The following is a 23,531-nucleotide window of genomic DNA, read 5'->3' on the forward strand; positions in this document are numbered from 1 at the left end:
CACATTTCAGGTTTTTGATGGCTTTTTCTATCTCTGATATGAATTCTTTATGTATCCTAACACTGTTTTGTCACTTGTTCATTTCCAAGTAATTACCCCCAGACATCTAGAATATCTATCTTTAGTTCATGTTACGTTTATCATCTCTAATATTCATTTTCTTTGCTTTCTCACACTTTTCCCTGTATTCTTTTAAGAGCATATGATGTACTCTCTCATAGCATATTTACTTGCTTGGAACTTTCGGCATGCTTTGTTTTCGGTGAATGCTTTAACTTTCTGAGCTCATCATGGAGTTCTGTGTTTTCTATACTTGCTGACAACTTAATCAAATCACATCACTCTGTTGAATAAAATTTGTATATTTTGAATTACAGTTCACTTCTGAAAACTGTTAAAGTTTGACTATTTTCAAGCTCTTCTCGTAATATTTTCTTTTCAATATGATGCTGGATTTTATCCAGCTCAAAACTGATGATTACATCCTATTTCAAATTCCCTGTAACTCTTGTATCCTGAACCAGCTTGAAGATATAATCAATAATAGCGGTCAATGAGGATTTCCTTATTTCTTGCATCTTCTAGCCATGTGAATTTTTGTGCGTTATTTCTGTTGGAACAATGGTATGTGATGACTAGTCCATGTCCTAAACAGAAATCCAGCAGGCAGTTACCATTATTATTGGTTTTGCTCGTCTTCAAATGTTCCACAAACTTTGCTGTATGTCTGGAATTCAATTCCAATTAATTAGATTTTCAAGGACCAGCTTTGCATTTGTGTCAGCTGCCTTCTCTAATGACTCGAAAAATGTCTCGACTTCTTTCTTGGTAGAATTCTGTCTGTCCAACTACTCAATATCACAACTTGATACTGCCTGCCATACAAGAGGATTACTCTCATGTTTAGTGTTAAATGCTATAGCTACTCCTTCACTTCCCTGATTATTGCCTGAATATAACATCTTTTATGTTATTTAGAAGAACCTTACCAGTAAAAGTATTCTTGGTTTCAAGAGCAATTATATTACTTTGTATTTCTACAATTTTAGAGAGTTTCAAGAGTTATAATTATCTAACTAATTCAACTATCTTAAGTGCTTAGTTATATGGCTAGTCTTCGCGTGCATAACTACTTTGTTCATAACTACTTTGCGCAAGATTTTTAAAAAAAAACCGGTTTACAGTCCGTTAAAAAACGTTGAAAAATTGGCAGGGTGGTATTAAAATATACCACCCTGCCAATTTGGCACTGAATTTAATATACATTCGAATCTGAAGTGGATTCCATTCCACATGTTGTAATCGAAATGTTATTCGAATACAAAATGTGGTTATAGTAATTGAAACTATTATTTTTAAACTTTTTTTTTGAAATCCCAATTTCGTAATTTTTAACATATACTGATTATAATCCCTGCATGATTTTTTATGGTAATCCTATTCATAAAAGACCAGCCCCATTGCATTATTAGAGGACATAAAATGGTTGAAGATTAAATTGATTCTGAAACACTGGAACAAACACTAACATTTTTTCAAGCTGTTTTGAATATTCAAATAAGCAATATGGTAAATCTCACAATAAAATGAAAATTTTACACCTATGATAACAATGAGTTTGGAACAAAATAATTAAAAATACTGGATATTTATTTTAAAATTTATGTCAGTTCTCACTCATGAAACTTTAAAATGCGATGTTCATCACTAGTGACCAATCAAGCATGCACGAAATCTGCTCTGAAGACCTAAAGTAAATTTAATGCCCCATTACCAGACATTACCTTTGAAGTAAAACATGAAAAAAATCCCACTATTCAAAGTGCAAGTTTTATAAGCAACATCTTTGTGGAATTCAACTGTGTGCCATAGCATGAAACTATTCCTTTGCACTAAGGTTGGAAATTTCGAAACAAAAAAAAATAAGCCATACCAAAAACAAAGAATATATATATATATATATATATATCAAACTACACACCCGCAAGGTCACAAAACACAACAGTGAAGTTGGACACACAAATATCTAAAAATCCCAACTCAATATGGCATTAATAATGTACTGATGCCTTAATTGGTGTAATATGACCATCTTGTTTATGGAATTAACCAATAAACCCCACAGGAAACTAAAATAAAATAAAAATGCTGTTTTTAATATCATATGTCAGACTTTTTGAATTCAAAAATTATGGTAATCCTGAACTTTTTTTCTTCTTCAACATGAATATGTGTAAGTCAAAAGATTATGACTATTCCCATTACTTCAAAGTCAGCCATTTGACCCCACCAGGTTGCACTCATCCATGATGAAACTCAGTATACATGATACTGGGTGTGTGTGTGGGGGGGGGGGGTGCATTGTTCATTTGAAATTATTCGGACAAACGATAAACGATGCAAGCTGACCGACTTCAAAAATGGCATGATCTTAACCACAGGGTACTGTAGTTAAGATGTTCCAAGAGTGGAAGTATATCCCGCCGTGGGCATGGTTGTTTGTGTTGTCTGTGGAAATACTAGTGGCGGTGGTTAGCGTTGGTATAGCTGCAGTCAGTTGGTGGATTGAGACAGAGTTGTAGAGCAGTTGCCCTCCCTCGATGAGTCTTTGGACTCCATGGAGGTGTCAAATAATAATATTTGGCAGACAGCAGTCAGAGGGCACTTATTCCTCAACAATGCTAATAAATGCAATTTGTCCCCTCTTGTCCAAGCCCAGGGACAAAAAAAAAAAAAAAAAAAAAAAAAAAAAAATGAAATGGCTGACCACTGAATTTAAACAAGGAATGAATAGAAGTGTTTGCAACAAAGACAGGAAAAAAGTTGTTTTTCAGATGAATCTTGTTTCTGGTTATGTCATGTGAATGGTAGCAGGTTAGGCAGCAATCTAGAGAGAGAAAGATCACAGCCTAGAGCAGTGTTTCCCAAACTGTGGCCAGTGGACCCTCAGGGTCCGAGTAATTCAAAGGAGGTCCATGGGATAGTTTATTTTCATTAAACTTCATCTTATCATGATGCTCACACCTGTTGTTCACACCTGGCCTAATTGATATGTTCATATTCTTCCGAATATCTCCATTTATAATAGTATTGCATTGTCATAAATGACACATTTAGTGTTGTAAAATTGTAATTTATTACTTCATCTTTATGATATGTAAAATATAAAAAATTTCCATTTTGGATTTTGGGGGCTGCAGTGAATTAACATTTGCTACAGGGAGTCTGAGACATCAAAAAGGTTGGGAAACACTGGCCTAGAGGAAACGAGCAGCAGGCAGCAACATTAACATCTGGAAGATGTTACCATTCTGGTAACATCTTCCAGAGATGCTGCAATTGGTCAAATGATTGACATATGACTATGGGGTGTATCTGAATGTACAATGCTTGAGACACTACACTAAATGAGAGTATAATGGTAGATGATCACTTTTGGTATCATGACTAAGGTGATTAGATTTTAGGAAAAACAAACTGGGACAAAACTGGGATTGATTTGAGTGATGACCACTGTGACAAAGAAAATTCTATTCTACAAATATGATATGACTCCATGTTCACTGTCAGATTTTATTAATAAAACTGAATTCCTTTTTTTTAAGTCTTCATTAAATTTACTTTTTCTTTTAGAAGCCATATCATGTATAGTGAAAATTTATAAAATTAGTACTAATGCTTAAAAATACTTAGTTATTACTCAGAAGGTAACAAACTTCATATTACTGGTCTGATTACTCACTTTGTAGATTTGTCTTGCACATGTTTATGTTTGGATGAATAGTGTAATTTACTAGAAATAGATAAATAAACTGATACTTATGACTTATAAGGGAGTGACATGTACATGTTACTATTTTTCTGTTTATTATTTATTTCTTGTGTTTGATGCAAGTTCAATATTGTAAATGTATTTGAGATACTTTTTTTTTTCTAATTGTACATTCAAAAACTGGGACAAAGCCGGTATTTGGGAAACTTAAAACTTAGTTATACTCAGAAGGTAACAAACTTCATATTATTCGGTCTGATTACTCAGTTTGTAGATTTGTCTTGCATGTGTTTATGTTGAAGCATACATCTAAGACAAAAGATCTGAAACCAGGATGTACAGTAGCATAAACCAAAAAATTTACTGCCTAAGGTAAGCAAAGCAATGCTAGTGATGCCAGAGACACTGGGCAAAGCTGGCATGAACTGATGAATTGTCTTTCCTATTATTTCATGTGGATGGAAAGGGAAAGATAAGAAAAATAAAGCGATAGACCAATTACACTGTATCATAACAACCCACACAGTATATTCGAGGTCTGGGGCATGTTTTTCCTCCCTTGATACAGCAGAGAAAGGGCTTAGCATTGGCAACAGCCAAGAATACCTAGTAATGTGATACACTTTCAACAGGATAACAAGTTATGTTACATGGTGTGACATCTAGGAATGGTTATGTGACCATTAAAATAATTATGCTTTAATTAATCCCCCCCCCCCCTCCCTCACCCACTGGTTCTTAATCTATTCAGCATCTTTGGGTTATGGTGAGATGCTTATAACAGCGACTTGCTGCCAGCAAATTTCATAACAGTATATGAAACAGGCATCCTATCCACCTGGGATAGGATGCCTGTAAAGTGTTCCTGGAACCTCACAGAGATAGCATGTTCTAGGTTTTGGTGGTCCAACATGCTATTAACTTAGCCACTCAATGTAGCTGCTTACTAGTCACTAACATGTTACTATAAGAAATCATACAGCTGCAAATGAATGCATTTCTAATAGTGTTTAACTTCGTTATACATGCAAGTAACTTCTTTTAGGGGATAGAAAGAGATTTCTTTAAAGACAAATCTGAATTGGAATTCCTAGCCACCACCATATCAAAGCTATCTGGATCACACATACATACAGATGTTTTATCATCTTAATATGCGACAGTTTGCAAACATTTTTAAACCATATTAATAAAACAACATACTTACAATCTGTTTCACAACAGAAAATAAAAGCTTTTTCTGGTACCAAAGATGTCAAGCAAGGATATGCATTGTTTACAGAGTATGAAAAATTACTCATAAATGAGATGTATCCATAAGAACTATTCTCATGATCATGCATCCCAAAGGTTAGGTGTCTGAAAATACCTAACTCATCAGGCCATCAGCATATGCCATAAAACAACTTCACTAAAATGTGCAATGACTGAAAAAAAAAAAAAAAAAAAAAGTTATATCTATGGATGTTATATCTAAAAGAGTTGTAGAGGAGCCACAGGATGCACCACTCCAAACAATACTACAGGATAAAAAGGGAAAAAAAAGAATAACAATATATTTGATATTCTACCTATTTCAAAGCAGAGTATGAGATACATTGGCTCAAAGAATTTTAAGCCTATAAAAATTTCTCATTTTATTTCTCTGCATATTTATACAAAATCCATAATTAGTATGCTAAGTTAAAGCACAACCTAAAGTTTGCTTCATTTTAAGGCCTATGTATAGCATAAGCTGCTTGCTGGTATTTTAATACATCAATTGTCTCACAATTGATGCATTAAACTCAAAGAGAGGAAGCCATGGTCTTTTGTTATAGCTGTTTTTCATAAGCAAGAGCCAACAAATATCATACATCATCTTATGCTGAAAATATATAGCAAAGTTCTAAATTTATTATCAAGATGCACACTTGTTAATGCAAATCTGAAATACTTTGAACATATGAGATCATCTTCTTTCTTGTTGAAGTTTTTTTTATATATTTTGAAGAAACAATCATGAAAAAGACAATCATCACCAAAAGAGAAAAATTAAATATGGGGTGGTTCAAATTTTAAACAAAGTTTTTACTTCTTTCCCCTAAACAAAATGTGAATTATGACACTTATCTAAGCTTATGTTTTGCAGCATCTGATATACCATACATAGCACTTCATAACAGGGTGGAGCAGCAATAAATCATTGACAAGCAAAAGAAAACTTCACAAATGGCTAATATTCACTAAAGATTTTCATTACTGTTCAAGGTTGACATAGTGCAAAAATGCAAGGTGTACTGAATTTAAGGAACCATGAGACAATCTATCCCATGCTATTTGCACAGCTGCAAATAGTAGCAGTGTCGTGAACTTGATAATGTTGAAAAGATAATGAAATGGGTTTAAGTGCCTCCACAATAGATAAAAGAGGCAATACTTGGAGTTTAAACAGTATCAAGTTCACGATTGGAATGGTCCAGGGTGTTTCACATTGTTGAAATGAAGAGCACTCCAAAAGAACTATTTCAATTATTGTCATGGATGCAAGTCAGCCATTCTTATACAAAGAAACAGGACTTTTATTCCTAAAAATCAGTTCTTGTGAAAAATGCAGTATAAAAGTTAATACTAGGAAGCGCAATGGGCCAGTAGAAAGTGATCCTAGTATGGTATAGTAGCTGAAGTAGTCCATAGAGCAACCTGTAATAGACTTAGCACTTTTCGGTCTTAGGCTCTGGTTACTATTTACAGAAAAATCTATTTACAGATAAATTTTTATACCCCTTCTCCTAGATCAGATTTATGATTTTCTAGCCCCTGATTAAGTTTCTCGACAACCTCAAATAGAGATCCAGATTTCTATCCCTTAGACTCCTAACCCTGAATGCTGGCAATCTGTAGCAGGCAATCCGTTATAATCCCTGATGTGCTCGTCTGATTATTTTCATAGTGTATTTTTATGGTTTTCATATAAAATCTGTTACATTCAATATTTAATTTACTTAAGAGATTCTGAAGACAGTCACTGCATTTATTTAAGTGTATAACATCTGTATAAAGTAAAGAGCTACGATTAACATCTCCAATTTTGATCAAGGTTTAATGCTAAGTTCTCCTTCATAATGTGATCCATACAGATGATGAATGAGAGTTTAGGTATGCACCTCGTCTTATACCTGACTCCTTATCTTCTTCATATGCACACTGTTCTTCTAGTTGAAGGAGATCATTAATGTTCTGAATGGGAATCGAGCAAGTTTCTCACATCTTCATTATCCAGTTCATTAAATCCAAGTTCTTTTCCAATTGTGCAGATTTCTTCAATGATGTTAGATCTTGGATTTTGTGCATGATAAACTAACAAAGTCACCTTCTGCATTGCCTCCTAATAAAAGTGCAAGACGATCTTTAGGTACTTTGTATCCTGGCTGAGGTGCTTCAGTTTTAGCTAGGAAAGTTGGCATATGCTTCCAAAAGAGACCAATTTCGTCGATGTTGAATATTTGTCGATTGTCATAATCACCCTTCTGAATAATCCTTTGCAATTCTTCAGGAAACATGGCTGCAAAATCTTTATCAGCACTAGCAGATTCCTCAGTTATTCTTACTTTATGCAGTCCAGCTCGATTTTTAAAACAGTCAAGCCATCCTAAACTCGCAGTAAAGCTTTCACATTCCTGGAAATTTAGTCTCTTTCAATAAAGTAAAAATATTGAGTGCTTTTGCCTGAATAATCCTCATACTAAAGTATTATTTTTTTGGTTATAATCCTCAATCCAGAGTGATCTGCATACTTAAAGAAGCAGTAGCAACTTTTCCATGTTCTTTGTATTCTTTACTCTTATTTAATACAGTCCAAACTGTAAACTCGCTATATCCCAGGTCTCACACAATCATTGTATTACTAGTGCCATTTTCAGGTCTCTTAATGACTTCAAGCTTTTCCACTCACTGCATTGGCGACAAAAAATTTCGCATAATGCCAAAAAATCGCGTTAATCAACTGATTAATCACTCGCGTAAAGTGGGAAATAGTATCATTTCACTCAATCACGCTGATTATCGCGAGTATCGAATTCGCGTTAAGTGAGGTTTTCCTGTAAATTTTTTCCATCCATTGTCTCATAAATTCTGTATTATTATATGCATACTAAAAATTAAATACAATGAATGATGCTTTTTTAAAATATTTTCTTTTCAACTATAGAAATGGTAATGGACAGCAAAATAACTGAAAACTGTATGCTTCATTAGCCATTTGTTTCCAGGTATTTTCTGTATATACCTGATCAACTGTTTCATTAAGCGTTTTTTTTTTTTTTTTTAATAAAAGCTGTGTGAACATGTGAAAATGTCTCAAAAGTATAAAGAGAATTTGTGTGTGGAGGGAGTGATAAAATCAGTATGCTAAAGTTGTACACCTTAAATAAGCAGATAAAAAGAACGCTGTTGTTATTGTTGAAATGACTGAAGCAACTATGGCTATGAGACCAATGTATTAATTTGTATTAATGCACTGGTCTCATAATACATTGTTCTTGAAAACATGAATTGAATTTTTCATGAATATATGAAAAATTCAAGTTTCTGGGAGACTGTGTGTTGCTTTAATTATGCTGGATATCTTAAAGCGATGTCTAGCTTCCAATAAATCAAATGACATTAGTAGATTCTTACCAATCTATTAACTTTACCAACCTCATTTGTTACAACCTATAAATGTAAACTAATTCCTAACAGAAAAGGAATTTTACTTAGCTTTATGTTTCTTAACAAATGTTTCATAGAAAACACTGTTCTACAAGCACTCAGGTTTTCTGCAAATTGTTTTTTTAAAAAAAATAGTGATATTAATCACCTATCAGAAAAGAATTTTGTCAAAATACAAAGAAATCAGACCTCAGTTTTACTGAGTCATTAAGCATAATTAAATATCTCAGCAGTAGTAGGAGGACCTCTCAACTAAGACCATTCCCATGCATGGTCTTAGTTGAGCCAACAACTCTGTTTTACTGATTTAGTTAAGCAGTAAAAGCTATGCACAAATCATCTCGCAATCATTATTTCTGCTTTGAAAGCATGTTCTCAAATGTCATATGACCACTATTCCAGAAGACGTGTATGGAAAATTGTGAATCAACTACATCAACATTCACATGGACATCAAAGGGGGGAAATATTACTGAATTATCTTTCATATTTAGGATTACAATCAATATTTAAACTAATAAATAACAATTCTGGGGAAAATCAAAAGAAAGAATATACCTCTCTCTCTCTCTCTCTCTCTCTCTCCATAAAAATGCAATGAAAAAAAGGTATTTTAATCGCCAGAAGCATTTTATATGTCTTTGAATGTAATTAAATCAAAACAAAGAAATGGATTGGTGTCTGGTCCTGCTCTGTACTTTGTGGTCACATTTTTTATTCAAAAATGTAGTAGTGAACAATCAAAAAAATAAATAAATAAATAAAGCAGTAATCACAGTGATTGCTGTTTTGTTCTTAACTTTGATTTTTATAAGTTATATATTTTACTTTCAGAATGTCTTAAATTAATATAGTTTGTATTTTATATCAGTGATAAAAGAAACAAATGAAAACACATTTACTTTTTAAATTCTGTTTAAAGGTTTCACAAGAATATCTCATAGGGATGGTGGCTTAGGAGATGGTACATATGTTTCAGAGCAGAGTACAGACTGCTAAGCTCAATAATGGATATGAGGTAATGGAAATGTATAGCTTTTTTAAATACACAAATGCTAGGATTATCAGAAACAAGAGGAACAAGTTTGTGGTGTTGATAGATTGTCTGTTCAAAAACTACTATTAGCAAACCTAGTTAAGAGGATAATATCCTAACAGGAAGAGATGTGGAAAGGTAGTATATTTCAAAATGGCAGGGAGAGGAGAGAAACAGGGTTGACTGTTACTTATGATAGCTAAGGCGTTGTGCCCTCTGGAGGGGGGGGGGCTGCAAAGCATATGACTTAGTGATTGCACAGGCATGTGAAAACAGTAATGTGGAAGGCACACTATTATTATTATTCAGGCCTCCATGGAGTCAAGAGATTCTTCATGGGAGGTCCTAGGAAACACAAAGTCTATCATACCACTCCTTGAACTCATTGACTGTTCTTGCTATCAGGCAAAGAAATCACTCCTCACCCTCCTGCTCACAGCTTCTTTCTGTAACTTCCAGGGATGGCCCCTTGTCTTCGCTCCATCCTGCTGTTCCACCAAGCGAAAGAACTCCCCAGTGTCCACCCTGTAACTGCTTCTCACAGTTTAAAAAGTCTTGATCATATCACATCTTCTTTCCACCAAACTCTGCAGTACATTCCCTCAGCTGATCCTCATAACTAACATTGTACAGTCCTGAAACCATCTTTGTTATCTGCCTCTGTACCCTTTCCACAGTTAATTTATCCCCTTCAAATCCTGGGGACCAAATTTGGGTACAATAGTCTAAGCGTGGTCTGATCAGTCTTATACAATGGAATGATAACTCTTATCTCTGCAGGTCAGCATCTTTCTCAGTATTGCAGCAATCCTCTGGGTTACCTTCACCACCTTTGCAATATGCTCCCTGAATTTCAGTTTTCTATCAACCATTCCCAGATCTTGTCTCCCCTACTTTCTCTAGTACAGCTCCTCCAATTGAGCATGCAGCCTCCCATCGATGCATCCCAAACTTCAAGACTTTACATTTTGCTACATTAAATCGACACCCCCATTCATTTGCCCATCTGTCTAGTTTATTCAAATCCTCTTGCAGGGCTGCCACATCTGCACTATTACTGATAACTCTTCCAAGCTTCACATCATCTGCAAACAACTGAATATCCCCTTGCAATCCATTGACAATGTCACTGGTATAAAGGTTGAACAATACAGGTCCCAGTACTGAGCCCTGTGGAATCCCACTTGTAAACTTCCGCTTCCTTGATATTTGCTCCCATACACAACTCTCTCTGATACCTATCAGACAGCCAATACTGAATCCAGTTGACTAACCTAACATCTAAACCCATGTGCTGCAACTTAAATATCGTGGCATGCACTCTGTCAAATGCCTTTGCAAAATCCAAAAAAAATGGCAGTATATGCCTTTCCCTCATCAACTGCTCGTCACTTTATTATAAAAGGCAATCATATTACTAAACCAAGAGTGTCCCTTAACAAATCCATATTGATTCTCACCGATAACATTATGCTCATCTGCCCAATGCTGTATATAGTCCCTCACTAATTTCTCCAAGACCTTAACAACTACTGAAGACACACAAATTGGCCTATAATTAGACACTTCCAGTCTGCTACCACCCTTATGCAATGGCACTGTCTTACTTTCTTTCCATTTCTTGGATACCTTTCCTGCAACCAGACTTTCATTGAAAAGCCAGGTCAATGGAGCTATCAGTTCTTTCTCATTATAAGTCCTTTCTCATTATAAGTTATAAAAATTAGCTAGAAATAGTACTATGGATGGATGAAAGTGCATTGAAGAAGATGAAAAAAGAAGTTATGAATGCAGTATAAAGTAAAGAGATGGGGAATACTTGTATGAGGAATATAAAACTCAAGATAGGAAAGTATCTGGTACAGTATGGAAGGAAAAATTAAGAGACTAGCACTAGATTACAAGGAAAATTCCCAAGAAATCTTTCATTATGCAGTAAGGAGGTAAAATGATTGTGGGCCTTACTTTGATGGAAGAGAATGCCTGCATTCCATCATACTAGACATACTCCTGTCACTGCTGCATACCAACCCTGCAAGTCTTTATTTCAGTTAGGAGTTTGCAGAAATAGCTTTTTTCAGCTCATCATATCTGCAAAATAAAATGCTTAGAGTGCATCCTTTAGAGAACAAAAAGGTGGCAGTGTGAGAGAGAGAGTGTGTGAGATCAAAGCTATGAATGGAATGAAGAAAATCAGTTCATCCAAATGTTGCAATTAAATCTTGGTTTCTTCTTTAATAGTTTACAGTTATTATTAAAGATAAAGGACTTCAATCTATGTTGTCTTGGCCCTGACAACACAGATTGAAGCAGGCTTCCAAAAGAAACTTAAATTTGTCGCCACTTTCACTGACCTAACATCAGCTTATGACACAGTCTGGATCTAGGGCCTAAAGCTAGGAAATATTATAAGGTACAATAAAACTTTCCAGCTTTTTGAATTCATTCTCCCCAACAGAACGATCCGGGTCTATATTGGCAGAAAAAAGAGCAGGCCCAGATTCCTTCACAATGTTCTCCCTCAGGGCTCTGTGTTATCCCCTTTACTTTTTAACATCTACGTGTTAAAAAACACATAGATGTTACATACCAGCTCAAGCAAGTATATGTACTCTGATGACTTAGCAATCCTACATCAATCCACCTCCTTTGCCAACCTGGAATCAACCTTGAACACAGACCTGAACATCCTGGAAGTCCAGACTGGACATTGACCTGTAGCCGTTCTGCATTCCTTTTGCAATAAGAATAAATAAATAAATAAATTAGAGATAAAAAGAAAACAGAAGGAGGGTTGGGATAGAATTGGTGAGTGGAATGCACTGCCTGAGTGTGTTATGAATAATGTAGACACACTGAATCAGTTTAAGGCATGGTTGGATGAACTTTGTGTGTGTGATAGTGTATCACTGCTACACACAAACCAAAAGTTTGTGTGTAGCAATGATAAATATTGTTGTAGATGTTTTTCTATTTGGTCTCATGGCCTAACACATTTATATACCCTTTTATATACACATTTTAGATACCCTTTTAGCACATTTTAAAATGCCAATTAAAAAAAAACGCTATTGAAAAAGACAAACTAACTTTTATTCCTAGACACACTAGTTACATGACTAAAAAAGGGTTCATTATTTATTTCTGTTTACTTACATAAGCAGTCACACCAACAACCATCCCATCAGTACAACAGCATCCTCAAAACAACCTAACACAGATCCAGGACTATCTGTTCTATTGATACAGCTCTTACAACAGAACTATTATCTTTATGACACTGTCCAGTTTTGTAGCCTATGGCTACAAACCTGCTTTTATTATTATTATTTCACAGCATCTCCATGGAGTCCAGACTCATCGCAGGAGACTAAATTTAACCAATTATACACACAAATCCTACCATTCCTCTCCTTGGACCTATTTGTCGTCAGGGAACTTACTACCAATTCTAGTAATCCATTTCACTCGCTCACCACTCTCCATTCAAAAAATCTACTCCACACACCTCCTACTAACCATGCTTACACAACTTCCAAGGATGGCTCCTAGATCCTTGACTATTTGTCATATATTGAAAATTTTCACTTGCATCGATTTTATAAAAACCCTTTAATATCTTAAAAGTTTCTATCATGTCACCTTTTTTCTGCCTACCAACTAAACTTTATAACCTGCAAACCTTTAACCTGAAACCCATCCTCATATGGAGTATTCCAGAGACCTGTCGCCATATATTTTCACACATCTCTGAATCCTCTCCCACCTCCTGGTCCCCAAGAAACCAGGCGACCAAATGTGTGCACAGTACAGATTTGGTCACCTTGTCAAGATGTGGACAAATCATAGCCATATAAAGAGGGTTAATAACTTCCCTATCTTTACTTGTGCATTTTTCAATATCGTTCTTAGTTTTTTTTCTTTCTTCAACAAGTAAACCTTGAAGCTATTTTATCAACTTTTGCAATCTGCCCTCTGAACTTCAACTCTTTCTCCACCATTATCCCCAAGCCTTATCAATTTCTTGCAATCCAGTACCATTAATATGATACACCATATGCAACCTTTACAAACCGAAATGCATAACCTTACATTTTGCAACATTAAATTGACAATCATTACCCTTGCCCACGATGCCAATTTATTTCAATCATCCTACAGGACATATACATCACCTTTATCAACTATTGCTCTCCCCTCCTCCCAATAAATATTTTCCTATATCATTGATATGCAAATTAAAGTTTTTTCGTTTGTTTATACCATAAATTAAAAGATGCCAATAAATTATATTCTTGGTTTAATCCTTTACCCAAGTGTAAGGAAACAAAGTTTGTACATGAAGTAACTTCATGACAGGGCTACTTGTATATAGAGGCTAATGACTTCACATCAATTGCCTTAGTATCCCATAATGCAATGCATATCCTTAAGGACATGTATAATTATTATTATTATTATCATCACGGGCAACTCCGGGGAGTCATTAGACTCATCGAGGGAGGCCCCAAATCATTTTCATCACAACTATTCGACATTCATACAGTATCTATCATACCTCGCCTTAAACTCATTCACTGTCACAGCATCCACCACAGACTCAGGGAGCGCATTCCACTCATTCACTACTCTAAAAGTAAAGAACCCAGCTCTAACACCTTTACTAACCACACTTTTGCCCAGTTTCCATGGATGTCCCCTAGTCCTCCCACAACCAGCCCTGTTCTCAAAAATATCTTCTGAATTAATTTTATAGAAACCCTTCAGTAATTTGAATGTCTCAATCATATCTCCCCTCCTCTGCCTATCAACCAATTTTTGCAACCCACAAATCCTCAACCTGTTCTCATACGGTTCATTCCACAGACCTGCTATCATCTTGGTCACTCGCCTCTGGATCCTCTCCACCTCCTCCACATCAAGAAGAAACCTAGGTGACCAAATCTGGGCACAGTAGTCGAGATGAGGTCTTATCAAGGCTCGATACAGAGGAACAATAACCTGCTTGTCTCTGCTTGTCAACGTATTCTTCAGCAACCAAGTGATTTGATGAGCTGATTTGGCCACTTTTGCAATGTGTCCCCTAAATTTCAATTCCTTATCCACCAACACTCCTAAATCTCGTGCCTCATCAATTTCCTGGAGCACGGTTCCACCAATGCAGTAAACTGCCTCCAATCTTTTCACACCAAAATGCATAACCTTACATTTTGCCACATTAAATTGACATCCATTATCCCTAGCCCAGACCTCCAATCTATCCAAATCATCCTGCAAAATTTTGACGTCATCTGCATTCACTATTGCCCTACCCAACTTCGCATCATCCGCAAACAATTGAACTGTTCCTCTCAGATCATTTCCTATATCATTTATGAACAAATTAAACAGCAGTGGTCCAAGAACAGATCCTTGTGGTACACCACTAGTCACAGGCCGTCTTGTGGACTCTACTCCTGAGTAAACCACTCTCTGATATCTCTCCGTCAACCACCCTCCTATCCATCTCACCAACCCTATGTCCATTCCCATATGCTGCAATTTACTGATTAGAATTCCATGTGGTATCCTGTCAAAGGCCTTAGCAAGGTCCAGTAGAATCACTGTAAACCCATTACCCTTATCCAGTTCAGCCGTCACTGTGTTATAATACGTGAGCAAGTTACTGAGGCATGACCTATCCTTCACAAAACCATGCTGTCCCCGATACAGTATCCCATTTTCTTCTATCCAATCTTGTATTTTCCTCTTGACTATTTTCTCTAAGACCTTGATAATGATTCCTGTTATGCTGATTGGCCGGTAATTTTCAACAGCAGCCTTGGAACCACCTTTGTGCAGTGGAACTATTTTCCCCTCTTTCCACCCCCTTGGGACTGACCCAGTCCTGAGGCTCAAATTAAACAAAATGGTCAAGGGCACTGACAATAATCAAGGGCACTGACTTCCCATAATGCTACGCATTATGGGAAGAGCCACTACACAGACTAGTTTCAACCTTTATTGAGGTCTCATTAGTAGATGCCAGACCCAAAAGTGATACGAAGGTTGAAGTAATGCAGAAGTCATATTTCCATATACATGCAGTCAAAAGATGTGCACCTTATTACTAAAATACTCTGGATTAGAGATAGATGTTGAAAGTTTTTTCACTTGATTATACCAAATTAAAGATGCCAAAAAATCATATCCTTGGTTTAATTCTTTATCCAAGTCTAAGCAAATAAAGTTTGTGTGTGAAGTCACTTCACGACAATATAATTTCTACATACCTTCCTACCGTGAGCATTGTTTAAAGTCATCCTACCATAGCAATTTTCCCTCTTACTTGCTACATAAAGAAAAATCCTTTTGAGCTTACTTTGGCCTGTTTGGCTAATTCTCCCTCATAGTCTGATTTGGACTTCCTTACTATATTAGTAACTTGCACTTTACTGCTCATTAGTATGCTGATCACTTTCCTTTATAATTTTCCTCCACAGTGTCCGCTTTTTTTTGCAGCACTTGCGTTACATCCCTACTCATCCACTTAATTCCAACTTGGTTTATCCTGCTGACCTGACGGAGCAGACAAAATAATACATGCATCTCCTATCTATCCCACACAAGATTACAACATTGCACATCTTCTATATCAGAGGTAGTACATCTGAAAAGATAACTGAAGTTCTTCATAAATATAACTTCATGACATTCCAAACCACACATCCAGCTAGTAACTTCCATTTTCTAAAGGATAGTTATTATTAAGAGACCTCCAGCAATTCAGGGACTCATCGGAGGAGGACACACACATGCACCAGCTATCATACTTATTCTTGAATTCATTCACACTGCTTGCCATACACAACATCCAATGGCAATCCATTCCAATCACATACTACTATGAGAGAAAATTCTAGCCCTGACTACCTTCATAGCAGCATTTCGTTATCAGCTTCCAAGAATGTCCTCTCGTCCTTTCCAATAGTCCAAGTGAGGTCTTATCAAGGCCTTGCAAAGAGGCAAAATGACATCGTTATGTTTACGTGTGAAAGTTTGTTTCAGCATTGCAATTATCTTTTGAGATGTATTTGCAATCTTTGCTACATGGCTGCTGGACTTCAACTTTCTATCTATTAACACTCCAAGATCCCTAGCCTCATCAGTTTCTTCTGGCATAATCTCACCAATATAATACGACATTGGATGTCTAATCACACCAAAGTGCATGACTTTACATTTACTGACATCCATTTCCCATGTCCACAATTCTATTCAAATCATTCTGCAAGTTATTATAGAATACGAGCAAGTTGCTAAAACATGACCTTATCCTTAGTAAACTCATGCTGTTCACTGCAAAGAAGAGATTCACTAAGGGGAAGGTTTCTGAATGCAACCCATTTTCATTTCAACCCATTTCTGAATGTGAGACCTAATCAATTTTTTCAAAATCTTCACCACCACTACTGAGATACTGATTGGTCAATAGTTGGATAAATTGGTCTTTGCACCACCTTTGTGCAATGGGATTACCATACATTCTTTCCATTCCTGCAGAATCTTCCCTGTTCTGAGACTCAAATTATATAGCCAGTTCAGCACATTCTTTTAGCACCTGTGCTGATATCCCTTCAGTCCCTATTGCTGAATTCTTATTTAGTTTGTGCAACAGCTCTAATACCTCCTTCTCTTCATACACCTGAGTTTCTTCATTCAGTGAAGAGGTAGCAGTGAACTCAATGTTCACTGCTACCTCTTCATACCTCTTTAGTTGAACAACCTCTTCTGCATCTGTCACTCTCACACTATCTGCATTCAGAAGATTTATTTTTTCATATTCATTCTTTCTTTTTATTATTATTATTATTCGTGATACCACCAAGGAGTCCGAAGACTCATCGCGGGAGGACACCTATTGTACAACTCTCCATCTCTAACACTACACCAAACCTCTACTACCAATCATTAACATCAGTGGCATCTATTGGCCACTACCACCACAGCTAGTATTTTTTGTCTGTAAATCACATGTGTTCTGAAGGGCCAATTTGTCTGTATATGGAATGAAAAACCAGAGTTTCCAGGGAAAAAATCCTGACCTGTATGAGGTCAGCTAACTCACCTTTGATTGAAAAACATCCATATAAAGATTCTTCCCGTCATGATGAGAATTGAACTTAGCCCTTTTCCAATCGAAGGGCGCAATGTACCGTCATTCTTCCAATTGAGCTACAGAGGCGCTAAGGCGCTTTTACTTGCAGCATATTGATAGAATGCTTGTGGGTTGTCTTTAGTTTGCAGAGCCAGTTTCATTTGACACTCAGCTTAGCTTTCCGTAAAACAGCTCTTACTATTCTAGCCTGCTGCTTATAATTTTCATAATGGACATCATCCTTATGCACACGGTATTCCTTCCATATCAGTTTTTTATGAATCTCTTGCTTAATAAGATTACACATTGATTTGACTCCTACCTTATTCATTCTTCAAACTTTCAGGACACATTCTGATATTGCATCATTTAAATATTTTTTAAATGCTTCCCATGCACTGTCTATATTCTTCCCATCCAGCAACCAATACCATTCTACTGAACTCAGTATACTTTTCAGTTGGTCATAATTACCTGCTTCGTAGTTCAGCATGTAACCTTTTCTGAATGGAACATTCATAAACTTAGTCACTTCCAAACTGAGTACCGCATGATCACTATCACTAACAACCAGAGGCAGAATAGTTACGTCTTTAACTGAAATGCCTTCTACCTTATAAATTCATGCCTGAAATTTAGTCTACATCGCAGAGAGTGCAGATCTATTAATATTCACTTGAACATAAAAAAGTATGTTCATGATATCTGTATGACAAATAATGGCAAGCAGACTGTTCTAGATACCTCTTCACTCTGTCACCAAAACTAAAAAAAAACAATATGACCGAAAGTAAATTTTATACAAACTGAAATCTCAAAGGACCTCTTTCTCTATGAAAATAGATATACTACATGTAAGTTGGTATACATCTGAAGACCTTTTAGAATTAGTGTAGTTATGAAATACATTTCTAAGCTCAATAAGCATGGCTGCGTTAATTTGCCTAAGATCTGAGAGAGAATCCTAAGACTACATTTAGCTTAACTTCTCTGAACTAACTGGGTTTTTTTTTATCCAATTAGATAGGACATTACTTCTTTTCACTTACAATTGTTTCTGCAACAATTTAATTGAATACTGCATGTGCTTTTAGCCATTGTAATTTGTGCTCTGAAGATGACAATTCGAAATCCAAAGAAATAATAACTCAATAAATTATTTACTTATTTTGTTCTTTTATTTTGTTGAGTTTTACACATGAAAACTGTCATGAATAACACCTAGGGCTATCATTACATTTACAAGTCTTAACAGTCTAATCAAATTTCTGTCAACACCATGACACTAATACAATTATTTGGTTTTTGATGTTCATCCTGGACAAGTTAAATCAACTGCCAAACCTTGCATGGTTTGAATCAATATGGATTGATCCAATTCTGAGAGTAGAGCATTTCTGATAAAAGGCTGTGTTTTTCATATCCCTCAGCAGAAATCTTAACATGAAAGACCTTCTAGCAGTCTAAAATTATTAAAGAGCAATCTCTGACAAACCTTAATGCATATCTTCCCTAGTTATGAGGAAAGGACTAGATAGTAGCCACTTCCCAGTGAAACAAGACCACCCTGCTTTTTGGAAGTGTGAAACGGCTACTATCATGTTTCATCCTCAGAGTAGGGCCTTCAGTTTCTGTTCCTTCCCCCCCCCCTTTCTTCTCACATGCAGTGCATGTGACGGTTTTGCTGGACATGGTCAACACACTATTATCATTATTCATATCATATTTCTGCTCCATCTGAGGATACAGCAATAAAACATTTTTCTGTAGGCTGGCTACCAGAAAGAATGGGAATGAAACTGATGGTAATGCATCTGTTAGAGGATTCCCAATCAGCTGGTGAATAATACTGCTAATTTCTCTGTGAGGTTATGCTTGGAGAGAGACCAAGTTAGTGGTATACAGGATGCACTGTCTGAGACCACACTTGAACTAGAGCCTGAACACTCCCTGTTTGTGTAAGAAATGTACCCAAGTCCTTTACTCTAGTTGCATGTCCCTGTTCATGTTTTTTTCCTAGATCAACAACTCTACACATGACAGTCAATCATACAAATATTAGTATTTTAACTGCAGATACAAAAAATCTCCATAAAAAATATTTTTAAAAAATCAAGAAATATAAAAAGTGCAACAAAAAAATTTGGAAAAATATATAAAAAATACCCCCCCCTTAAAAAAAATGCTTTCTTCCAATAAAAAATGCTTTCATATTCATTTCCCCAATATTCGAGACAATAATACAAACATCAAGGACATACACTACCACTCACTGACATCCAAAACCTTATCTTCTTTTCCTAGCAGAACCCCAACTAGCACCCTCCATGACCAGGAAGCCATCCTCCACAGTGGCTTCCTCTCATCAGATTTCTCCACCATGGTTCTGTACTTCACCCATGATTTTTTCCCCTTTATATCAGTTACTGACCTCTCTCACTTCAAATCTTATTCGCAGGTTTGCTGATGACAATGCCCTTCAGTCCTCTTCCTCATTCAAGAAATCCTATAGTACTCAAATGATAGACACATCAAGATCTTCCATAACCAATGAGTGGTCTTCTCAACATTCTTCAAACAGAGTGAAGATAACTTAGACAAATGCCATAAAAACTCAGGCCTGCCTTATTACCCACAAAGAGGATCCTATTGGTGCAATGCACAGAAGACCTCCCTAAGAATTCTTGATATTCAGAAGAGCACAATCCATTTAATAGATGACTTCTCTCAGACTCCTTTCAGTCAATTTCCCAACAGGCACTCTGTTTCAGCACTGCACCTTTTTCTATAGATACTTTTATGAGCATTGCTCCTCTGAAATGGCCACTGCCATTCTTCCACTTTCTTCTAATCATGTATGAGTAGCCACTGGCCAACACCCATAAACTGTCTAACTCCACACTTTACCTTCCTTCATTCCATCCTCCTGTATTCTTTAGAACACTCTCCCCACTGTTCATACTGTTTTTCCTACCAAGTACAACCTCCAACTCTTTAAGAAACATAAATAGGTTACCTCTTTTTCCTTAATCACTTACCCACACATGGCACTCTATTAACCTGATCTTTTCCTTAATCACTTACCCACACATGGCACTCAATTAACCTGATTTTTACATTACGACAGATAATAGAGGAAAAATGAGAACATAATTTGCCTATCCATACATCTGGAACCATTCTTCTATTTTTTCATATGCACTGTATTCTTTTTTTTACACGATTTTTTCTGGAACCAATCTACTGTGTAAATGGAGAATTGGGTGTATAATAAATACTGAATTCATTTTGCAATGATTAAAAGTGCAACATTTTGTGTATTTCAACAGCAAACTGGCATACAGTGTCTTAACTTCTCATGTTATCAGTTTAAGTGAATGAATACAATTCATTCAATGCTGTACAAATATGGCACAAGAAGAAAACCCCAAGGCATTCAGTACTCTTGCTCTAATTAACATTCCAAAATCATACATCAAGTATCCAGCTACCACTTTTAGCTGCACTAATAATTTTTCTAAAGCTAAATTAAATAGAATGGTGAAAATGCATTCTTCAATTTTGTCTTAACAGCAAAAAATTCAGATCTAATTCCATTTGCCAATACCATGCTTTGATTGTCAGTGGTGAAGATTTTGATTAACTGTATTATCTTACAAGTTCATTTAATCCTCCTTAAAAGTATTTTATGGGAATGCTATCATATACTTTTCTAAAATCTATAAATAAAATATGGATAGGCAAATTATATTCTCATTTTTCCTCTATTACCTGTCTTAATGTAAAAATCAGGTTAATTGCAGACCTATTTCTTTGGAATCCTGTATTTTCTTCAGCATATTGTAAGTCTTTTTAATATAATATTAGATAAAACTTCTTGTCTGAGGATGGAAGTGATATCCCTCTGTAATTTTAATTCATTTTGGTTTCATTTTTCAATTTAATACTTCATCTGCTGTAATTATCTTACATCATCTTTAACCAAGCAATGTAGTTCACACATGCTCATTTCTGTCATTTGCTGCTACATAATAAAAGAACAGTTACTTAACGATGTTCATCAATTTAATTTTAACAAAGTTCACACTGGGAATACTGCTTAACATTACCTTTTCCAAACGATACAAATTTTCTACTAGATCCTAATGTTATATTCTAAGAAGCTGCTTGTTAAGTCTGACAATTAACTATTTCGTTAGTTCACATCTTTTTTGCAAAGGTATCAATATGCCTGCTCACTTGCTGTTGTATGCTTCAAAACAACAGAAATATGGAGAATAAAGGGCATGTTAAAAATAAAAGGGGGGGGGCATAAGCCTATCATTAAAAGAAGAAATCATTCATGCAAGTGAGAGAGAGAACTATCTTTTATTAATCTATAAATGCAAAATCCTTGGATACACATTACTATTAGCATTATTCAAACATTAAATGATAAGGTATGGAAATTACATTAAAAATATTAATTAAAATGGAATATTGTCTTACACTGTTACAGTATGCGTTTCAAATTAAATTAAACTTAAGAATACTTAAATGGCACTTGATTCATCATCATTACATGGTACTTCTATAGGGTTCGGAATTCATTGGGACGTTTATACCCATTTTACAAGACGAGAAACCCTACTATTCGTGAGACCGGCTATGAAATGAAAAATGCTGAAGCGATTAATATAAATAACTAAATGAATTCTTTGTGTGTTCAACTGGAAATCGGTGATTGTAAACTTCCATCGGATATAAGTTAATGGATATAGAATTAATGACCAACACTTGGGTGTATCCAATGAACCAAAAATATTTCTTGTTGTATTACTCAACTGTCGAATTGAATTTGACAGTTTTTAATGTTTATACTACGGTTTAAAAAAATATTAATAATAAATAGAAAATGCATCAAAGAAAACTAGTATTCAAGGTCTGCATTTTCTTGAACTTAATCAAAATGAATGTACTGTATGCCATTAATAAGCAACAACACATACACCCAAGTTCATACTGTGAGAAAGCAGTTATGTCCCATCAATTATGATGGACGTTTTATCCTTTTGACTAAAACTAATACTACTTTTCCATATGTTTAAAACTAAATTATTTAATCTAAAGGAAGCTCTACGTGATCTTTTCAAGGAAAATATGTAAATAAAATAAACATACCAAGGGAGAAAAAATTTTGGGATCAAAACGAATTTCTCTCTCTTTAGTAGCAATTAAAATTAATGTGCAAATACTGCATGAATAAAGCAAATGGTGCATAACATTACGAAAGAGTATTTAAATCATTAAAAAATAAAATAAAATAACAGTATACTTACTTTAACTATGTTAGATAACATAGTTTTTAGTATTCAGTTTTCACTTCATCCTCCAATAAGGCGATAATTACGAACTAACGGCAGTGCATAGAAAACAGCTGTCAAACGAAATCCTCACCAGATCTCTGTAAATAGCATGATTACAGAGAGAAGCACAACCAGTTTGAGTATAAAAAATATTTCGTGACGGCAGAAAATTGAATAAGCGTACAAAATATACAGTTTTCTAATGAACTCTAAAACTTTTTACTGTGCAAAAAAACTATGCTCTGAAACGTTACTGCTAACTAACACTTCAACAAACTATCTTCTTAACACGAATCACGCAAACTACCATGCCTCTACAGTTTACTAAACAGAACTAGTCCATTGCCTTATGGCTTCTTCGACAGTAGCGCCATCAGAAAGACTAAGATATTTCATAACAAATTTCGAAATCAAACAAAAAATGCACTGAACTCTTTCGTTTGTTAACCTAATCGCCCTGAATTTTTTTTTATTTTGTAAGACCACAAAACAGAGTATTAGATAATTTTAGCAGGGTTTTACTCATTTTGATATCCGTTTTTTTTTCTT

The 23,531-nt window shown here is 35.4% G+C and overlaps 1 protein-coding gene across 2 annotated transcripts in view; it reads right to left on the reverse strand.

Moving 5' to 3' along the window:
* The window catches only part of Hsepi (D-glucuronyl C5-epimerase), a 133,596-nt gene extending 110,326 nt beyond the window's left edge, over positions 1-23,270 (reverse strand). For both annotated transcript variants that reach the window (XM_090394088.1, XM_090394087.1), the window contains exon 1: positions 22,956-23,270. The gene's annotated coding sequence lies outside the window, so the exon portion shown is untranslated. The remainder of the gene's footprint in view (positions 1-22,955) is intronic.
* Between the last annotated feature and the right edge of the window lie 261 nt (positions 23,271-23,531).

The sequence above is a fragment of the Typopeltis vanoorti genome, chromosome 6, assembly GCF_054136105.1.
Source record: "Typopeltis vanoorti isolate ZY-2024b chromosome 6, IOZ_Tvanoo_1.0, whole genome shotgun sequence".
Taxonomy (NCBI): Eukaryota; Metazoa; Arthropoda; class Arachnida; order Uropygi; family Thelyphonidae; genus Typopeltis; species Typopeltis vanoorti.